We start from the raw sequence: 9,078 nt of genomic DNA on the forward strand, positions 1-9,078 counted from the left end.
TGGCATGGTGCTGGAACATCTACCAACCATGATGAAGGCACTGAGGCTCATTCTTGAGTTTGCCGAGAGCGGATCGGGCCAGGTTTGCTAAGGGACTAATTCCTATAGGTTGCTAGGAGGGTATAGAGATAACTAGGAAGGTACATGGGTGGGTTTTTCTTAGATGATGCTCTATGTCATGCATGGCTCACCTAGCAAGGATTTAAGATTAAGTGATGAAATCATAAGGTTGGTTTCACTAGGGGTCAATTTGAAGGTTACCTCTAGGCTCAAGGTCATGAGTAAGGTCACACGCTACTACTGGAACAACTTTTGCAGGCGGTCAAAAACAATTTCTAGAGGCGAGCATCGTTGCCGCCTCCATTTAAACATGTGTTAAACAGTTTTTATAGAGGCGGTTGAAAGCATATAGGCACCTAGTTGGGTTTCGGTGATTAATGACTACACAAGATTATTGTGACTAACATGTGTTTTGCAGAGGCATTATAAGTTAGGTCATGGTAATTGAAGCGACCTGATTTCCACGAAGGGAAATCCACAAAGTCGAAGTGTAATAAGACCATTGTAGATCATATTACCCAAATTGTCCAGTCGAATATCACATCCATACAACGATAATATCAGAGTACAAATAGTGCGGAATTACATAATTTATTACATCGCCGCATTGGCGGAATCAAAGGTAGCATTCATTCAGAACAGCTTGAAGATAAGATCGCCAAACTCGAGCGTAGGCACGAACCCCTCAACCGTCAAACTCCTCGGAGCTATACTCCTCAGCAGAACCTGTGTGCCAAAATTTATCAGTACGATTTGTACTGGCCACTCCCACCCTATGAGCATTGCTTTGTGGAAATTGGATGCAAGTTAGATATATTCAAAAGGAACCTATAAGGCTGGGGTTCCCTATGTTTTAGCATTTCAAGTATATAATAATAGTTGGTCAAGTTTTTAACACCATTCCCACACACATTCCACCCCATTCCCTTTCCTGAGCCAGGTTTTGATCCTAGGATCGATATACCACCATCCACACCATCACCATACCATCTCTCAGTCGACAGGCTGACTCTCTCTCGGCACTGTCTCAAGGCCCGTAGCCCCTAGCTACGACCGACACTCTCTCACGGGGGAAGAAGAGAAGGACTCATCTCACTATCTAGTTTAAGCGAAACCCAGGAAAGGTCCATAGCCAACAAGTCAGCACATGTATTGATCGATCAACCATACACTCTGCAGAGGTTTTACATAACCACAAGATCTGCCTTCTTTGCTGACCATCGTCAACTGGGCTAATTCCGGCCGCTTGCTAGCTTAGGATAATGCCACTCTACCATTCAGCCCTGGTACACCGCAAGTCTAGTCTGGGGTGGCTGGAACTATGAGTCATGAGCCGGGTCCACAAGGTCTCCATGAAGTCTCGGAAGGGTGTGGGGGAAATCCTTCGCGCCCCGTACCTCCTTACATTGTCCGCTATCAACCTAGCAGTAGTGGCAATATCCTACCAAGTAGTCCGGCCGTCCCGCACCATATAGGGTGAGTGGTACGTAAGGCTTCCTGATGAATCTGAGTACTAGTAAGTCCTTAGGGATGACCAAGCCAGAATGTCTCCGTCAGGGTTTCCTTTTACCGTGCCACCATAGCACCTCCATCCCGGGCTCCTCCCATCACAGGTTCACACCTAGGACCACCTTATATACCATTTACCCACCACAGGTATCCATTCCAGAGGTGCCCAGGTAGCACCCTATGGCAAGACTTGCCCTAGGCTCGTCGTATACTCCAACTTGGTTGACACAACCCTCACCCTCCACACACCCAAGTCACACATGCAGCACTCTCTCCATAGTCTAGATAACACCACGCATTAATGTAGTAATAGCGTAGTAAAAGTACAAGCAAATGACATATAGCACTAAGCGTGTGTCTAGCCTAATAGCAGGGTATGCAGGGGTAAGGTTGCGTCAAGGTAGAGGCCATCAAATAAGCATACTACCATGCAAGTCCTATCATAGTATGATTATAATAGTAAAGTAAAGCAATAGCAGTTCTATATTAGCCATGCGTAATAGGTGCTACAAGATTGGGTGGGATGTGGCACCTTCAGTGTAGTCGTCTCCATACTCCTCACGGTACTCACGATCCTTGTCTGTCTGGTTCTCCTCCAAGTCTGCATACGTTCAAATTATGGTCGCGTTAGCGACGTCTATAGAATAGCACAAAGAAGCAATGAAAATTCAAAAGAGCCAAAATGCACTAAAACATGGGTTCTTTGCGTAAAGCTCGATTTTAGATGAATTTTGGTCCTGGTCTTGTATTTCTCTGAGTTCATATGAATTAGTTATGAATTTCTAAAGTTTCAATCATTTTTGAAAATGGAAAAGGCTGAATTAATATCGTGCTGACACGTGTCACGCTCCTGTTGGCCTATGTGGCATGCTGACATCAGCATGACGTCAGCTTGACATCATCATCTCAGTTCTGGGCTGACAGGTGGGTCCCGCTAACGTTATCATGACGTCAGCATGACGTCATCTCGGCTGTTTCATCCTCTGATAAGTGGGTCCCACATGGCGGTGTCACTGACATGTGGCCTCGGTCAACGGTCAATGTTGACCGGTCAATGTTGACCGGTCAATGGTCAATATAGGCTGGGCCTCGACTAGGCTGGTTGGGCCTAGATTTGGGCCAGGCTTGGCCCGCTATGTGGCGCGTGCTGGTGCGGCCATGTTGTCTTACTGGGCCACTAACGAGCCATGATCCACGGGCACAGGTGAGGCGCGGTTCATGGTGAACCCGCCTACGTTGGTCCATAGACCGCAGAGTCGGTCTATGAAGGACTTGGTCCACTTACTCCTTCCTAGGGTTTAGTTCACGAGCATGATGTGGTCATGGTCGGAGCTCGGTGGAGCTACTCGGGACGTGGTCGGCGTGGTCATGGTCTGAGCTCAGCGGAGCTGCTTGGGACATGGTCGGCGTGGTCGTGGTCGGAGCTCGGCGGAGCTGCATGGGACGTGGTCGGCGTGGTCGTGGTCTGAACTCGGTGGAGCTACTCGGGATGTGGTCGTGGTCGATGAGGGGAAAATCCCCTCCTCTTCATTGACGGGGCTTTCGCCGGTGGTGGGGTCACCGATGAGCTTCTCGGGTGGTACTGGTGCACGATTAAGGTAGCCAAAAGCATCGCCAAGCCTCGGTGAGCATAGTGGTGGGGTCAAGGTGGCGACTAGGGCTTGCTAGAGCTCTGGCCATGGTGAACGGCGGTGTGGGTTCATCAGCATGCATGAACAGGGCTATAGTGGTAGCGAGAGCCCAGTTGGAGGAGCGTGTGAGCTCCACGGTGCTTCTACAGCCATGGTGGGCGTGTTGAAGGAGCTCCTGGTGCTCCCAGTGGCTCCGACCACGGTGGTGGGGGCAAAATAGAGGTGGTGGTGCTCCGACAAGGTGCGGTGCGGCAACGTAGGGTTCCAGTGGCTTCTTCCTCGGCTAAGGTGAGCGTGGTGTGTCTCTCATCATGGCAGAGCCAGTCGAGGTGTCAACGTCGCCTTTACCGCGACGTAGAAGACGCGGTGGTCTCACCATGGTTGTGCGTTCGGCCATGGTGAGTGTGCCCGTGCATGTGCGCTCCTGTTCCAATGTATAACGTCATGGCTGGGGTCCTCTATTTGGCTGATGGCAGCGCGCACGGCGCGTCCTGTGGCCATGGCGGTCTCCCTAGCTAACCAGTTGGGCTAGGCTAGAGCTCGAAGCTTCAGCAAGGTTTTGACCATGGCGGTGCACGTTCTATTTGGCTAGGGAGGTGGTCTCAGCAAGATTGCTCACCGCAGGGTTCATGGCGGTAGGATGGCGGTGCAGTGGCGAGGCAAGGCCGTGATGAGGCGATGCAGTGCCATGCCGAGCAGCTACGTCGCTGTAGCTGGTCGAGGCAGCGCTCTTAGCTCCAGCGAGGTCCTTCCCGCAGCGGCTTCCTTCTCCTCCTTGCTTCTCTCTCCTCCCTCTCTCTTGGCTTGATGCTGTGTGGTGCTGTGCCACCAGCGGCGGCGACGAATGGGCTGAGGGTTAGGGCTCATGGACGTTGGCTTTTATAGCCGAACTCCATGGGCTCCAATGGCGGACGACGATCGGGTGGTGGTGATACGTGCGGCGCATCCGACGGCTCACGTGCGGTAGCGTAAGCGCGGCGCAAGGGGGAACAAGGTCATGCGATTTGCGTGACCCTGGGCCCACGCCTGCCACGCTGGTCGGCCTCCGGTCACGTGGGGAGAATGCATGGGCAAGGGGAAGAAGACGCTACTATGCTGACAAGCGGGGTCGGGTCGTCAGGCGCTTGGCGCGATGTGGCTACGCGCGGCGCGTGATAGCTGACAAGCGGGTCTGGCTTGTCAGTGGCTGTGCGTGTGCGGGCGGCGATGCTGGGCCAGCCTCATGGGCCACGTGAGCGAGTGGGAGGGCAGGCAGCTGGTTAGCTAGGCCGGTCAAGGCAGGCTGGGCTGCTGTTGTTCCCTCTTCTTTCCTATTTCCTTCTCTTTTATTTGTTGCCAATTTGGCTAGGGTTTGATTTATTTGGTTTCATGTACAAGTGTGCACCTTGATTAGGTGATTAATTTATTGCATAATAAATTAATTATAAGTGGTCACTTTTATTTGCACAACAAAAGATCAATAAAAGGCAACTCACTTGTTTAGAATTAAAATTGAATGCAAGAATGTATGTGTTAGGGATTTTAGACACACACATATACAACAAGTGACATGCTATGCTTATGAGTTTGTTTAGTTGGATTACGACTAATGCAATACTTAGGGTTAGCTCCTACAAATGTCACTCATCATCACATAGGGTTTTAAAGAAAAAATTTTGTAGTTGGGATTTTTGGTGTGTGGATTTTTGGGTTGTTACAGTAATGGTTATTGATTGGGCACTTATGGTATTCATGCCCCTATAGATGAAATTCATTTTGGTTTTCAAAGGATGGACGACAGGGTTAAGGATGAACTAGTTCTAAGTGTCGTTTGGCGTTGAGAGACACTTAGATTAGTTATAGGACTTTGTTTTGCCTTTGGTCATACTATAAAGGGGGGCATGGATGGGTAGCTTGACCTAGACGTGTCTAGTGAGAAGAATGTGGTGCACATTTGTTTAATCTAGCACTAGGTAGCTTAGATGAAGCCTAAGATCATCAAAAGTTGGAAATCGATTCAAAATGGTGTTTGAATCGAAGGGCTGCGCTGTTGGTGCACCGCCCTGGGTGCGGTGGTGCACCATGCTAGGGGGTGGTGGTGCCACCGTCCCATTTATCCAGAGGCTGTCCATTCTCAGTTTGTTCTCAGGCGGACACTGGATAGAGCACCGTCGTAGTGGTGGTGGTGCCATCGCCGTATTTTTCCCAAGGGTGGCGTTTTCAGTGTTGTGCACAGAGTGTCATTGGACAGGGCACCGCCAGGGGGTGACGGTGTTGCCTCCCCTTTTCACCCAAGAGGGGGGTTTACTAGGGCTGGTCACCGCCCTGGGGATGGACCCCCTCCCATCTTTGAGGTTGATGATATTCCTTATTGGAAAATTCGCATGGAGGCATACCTAGAGGCTTTAGATGTTGGAGTGCGTAGAGCCACCACACATGGCTTCCCAAAACCTAAGGATCCTGCTAAGCTTGAAGGTGATGAGGTTCACTATGAGAAGTGGAATGCAAAGGCTAGAAACATCCTTTTTATAGGCCTTTGTAAGGATGTCTTTAACCATGTGCGGAACCACAAAGACTCCCATGATCTATGGTCGAATATTTATGCGTCCATGAGGGAACAAAGAGTGAGCGTGAGGAACGCTATAACCTTGTGATGAAGAAGCTTAATTTATTTGAAATGCTTCCTAGTGGGAGTGCTAATGAAATGTATTCCCACTTGAATGTTCTTGTAGAAGAGATCAATAGGCTTGGACTCACACAAATGCAACCATCCGATGTTGTGAGAAAGATCTTGAGTATTCTTCCCATTGATAAGTATGGGCATATTGTGATGGTGCTTATCAAGGTGATCTTTCCTATAGCAAAACCGACCATTTTATAAGAGCACAAGTACAATGGTAGCCCGCAAGCGGTCGCACTGTCATACTTGAGCCCATAAAAACCCGGGAGTCCATTAAGTACCACGAAGGGTCTCGATTAACCATCAACATACAACCAAGATCGTACATGATTCAACATACATGTCACACGTTTCATAAAGTTCACAAATATAGTTCATCCATCAGAGTACGAATTAAGGTTATTACAAACCGAGTTCAGTAAAATAGTAGCAGAAGCAAATTAAAAGTTTGAAACCAATATCTACAACATTGTTTAAATATAGTGCCAGCCCATGATCACACTTCCACAAAAGCATATGAGAGGGATTAATAAGAGATGTCTGTCTAGGGCTCACTCCTCGTCCACGACAAGACATAAGCAGTTCTTGCAATAGCCATGATACACTGTACCATCTGCAACAATGGGAATAACACCCTGAGTACGAGAAGGTACTCAGCTAGACTTACCCGTCATAAACCAAAAATAAAGTGACTCCAAGGATTATGCAAGGCTTTATAAGTGGAGATAGCTTGATAATATTTTGCATAAAAAGCTTACCAATTCAAGTATACAATTATAATTCGGTCATCAAGTTAATTATAGCTATTCATCTCTAGATTAGCAACTAACCTATGCCAAACATGTGGTATATCATTTAGTATCATACAGTAGTAACCATACTTGGTATAATAATTCTATGTTTATCATAACCATCATTCCATAATACAATTACTACAATGTTGGAGCTAGTCAAGTTTCTCACTGTCCGGGAGAGATGGCAATTCAAATCGATTTCAACCAGCTAGAAATTTATTCCTAACACAAACCCAGATAGACCAGATCAATGGTCACCTTAGATCACCTTTGGTACAACTCAGGTCCACATTTCATGGGTTTGATCAGCGCCGCACAATCAGGGACAACCAGTTTCAAGGACATTCAGGCCCGACCTACCCTTGGGCTCATGCCTGGCTCCCCACACATCCTTACTACCATCTAGAGTGTGCACTTTTATAGAACAGGGCCTGGCCTGAGTTGAGCTACTCGGCTTCACGGTCAGAATGAGTTATCCAGCCAGCTAAGTGAGAGGCATGCATTCAATATTGTTAGAAGTGCCAACACCAGTGTGGTCCTTAACCGGCACAGATGGAATCACATGAGTCAACCCACACATATACTCCACCCAGCCTCCATTTATATTTCCCATGGTTTTTTCCACGATAGTAAATATAGCCAACCGTGCTTCAGTATCCACCTATATCTCGCAGGTGATAGGAAATCATCCGACTTCTACTGGTCTAAGCATGGCTAAGCATATATTCGATCCTAGACCTACATAGGGTTAAATGTATATATAACTAGACAAGGTAGTTTTATGCATCAAGTGTTTCCAATCAACTCTTATAACCTAATGTATCCAACATAAAGGACTCAAGTGATATTTTGTAAAACATAGGAGACTTAGAATGCTCCGGGGCTTGCCTTTGAGGAAAGAGGTTGGCCAGTGGTTAGGGCATTTAGGGAGGTCCCCAAGAGTTTGCTCCTCTTCTCCTAGAGCTATGGCCTAAGGTGTCTCCTGCTGATCCTCCTCTTCTTCTTTGTTGAACTCCAGAAGAGTTATCCCTTCGGATGATCCTATATTCATGAGTATGAAATAAGATATCACGAATGCATATATAATGACATGTATAATATGATATGAGGTGATGAATACATCTACATAAGTGTTTAAAATAGTATTGCATTAAGATGATAACAAGTTACATTTTCTTTTACTGAGTAGGTGCATATCTCTTCTCTAGTAACTAAAACAAACACTTATGTGAATCATTCTCTGGACTACAAGATAGCAGCCATTTGTTTTGACCATAACTAGAGTTATAAACATCAAAATAATATAGTTGTGGACATTCTAGAAAGCTTATGAAATTGCCTACAACTTTATTTTAATGATCTCAAAGTGATTCAGCAGTTATCTAGGTCAAACAATTCAATCATTCAGATCTATCTAGAGATAAAGCATTTCTAACAGCAAACTTCTAACAGCTATAATTCTTAAACCATAGGGCCTATGACTATGAAAACTTAACACAAGGTAGATAAGTTATCTACAACTTTGTTATTAACCATCTTTATAGAAAAGATAATTATTATCATGAAATCATCACCACAACCGAAACTATATATGTAGCCATCTAGTTGAATTATAAGGCAATAATTAACTAGTTGCATACAACCAATTACTTCTAAGCCTAACTAATAACATCAATAGATCATATGCATCACAAGCACTATAGAAAACATCTTGGTTAAATATAACTAATTTATTTATATCCATTTACTAATTTCCTTAGATAATAAGGTGATTTAAAGGATAAATATTTCCAAAGCTCAATAAATTCTAAGAAAATTATAGTAGTCTACAAATGACCTTAATAGTCTACTGTACATATTTCATGTGATTTAGATAAGTATACCTATCTTTACAAAAATGACAAGTTACATAGGCTTATTTTAGCAAAAAATAGTTTAGCATAGTGAAAAGTGTCAAGCAACATATTTAATATTTTTCTTACTTTCCTCCTAGCATAAGAATACTGTGTAAAAATTATATGATTATATGTTATGTATTTTTACCCCCAAATAATTTCACTAGAAACTAGCAACTAATTAGGATTAAGTATGAAGACCATATCTCAAGTATGTTTACTGCAAGTTTAGCATTTTTCCTAGCTAGAGCATGTCAACACAAGATCAAAAAAATTAGAATCACAATTTTTGCACTTTCCTAGCTCAAGATATGCATTTTACAAATTTGAAACAAGTTAAAAAAACTTATCTAACTCAATTTAATTCTCCTAGAAAAATACCCCAAACAATATATTTCATATTTTTATCAAATACTAAACTTCATGAAGAACCGAACAAAATTTGGTTCACCAAAATTGGACACTCCTAGCTTGAGATATGAATTTTTAAAGTTTGCATGTAAATCTAGAAAAATAAATCAAGAATGTCA

This window comes from Miscanthus floridulus, chromosome 19 (genome assembly GCF_019320115.1).
Source record: "Miscanthus floridulus cultivar M001 chromosome 19, ASM1932011v1, whole genome shotgun sequence".
Classification (NCBI taxonomy): domain Eukaryota; kingdom Viridiplantae; phylum Streptophyta; class Magnoliopsida; order Poales; family Poaceae; genus Miscanthus; species Miscanthus floridulus.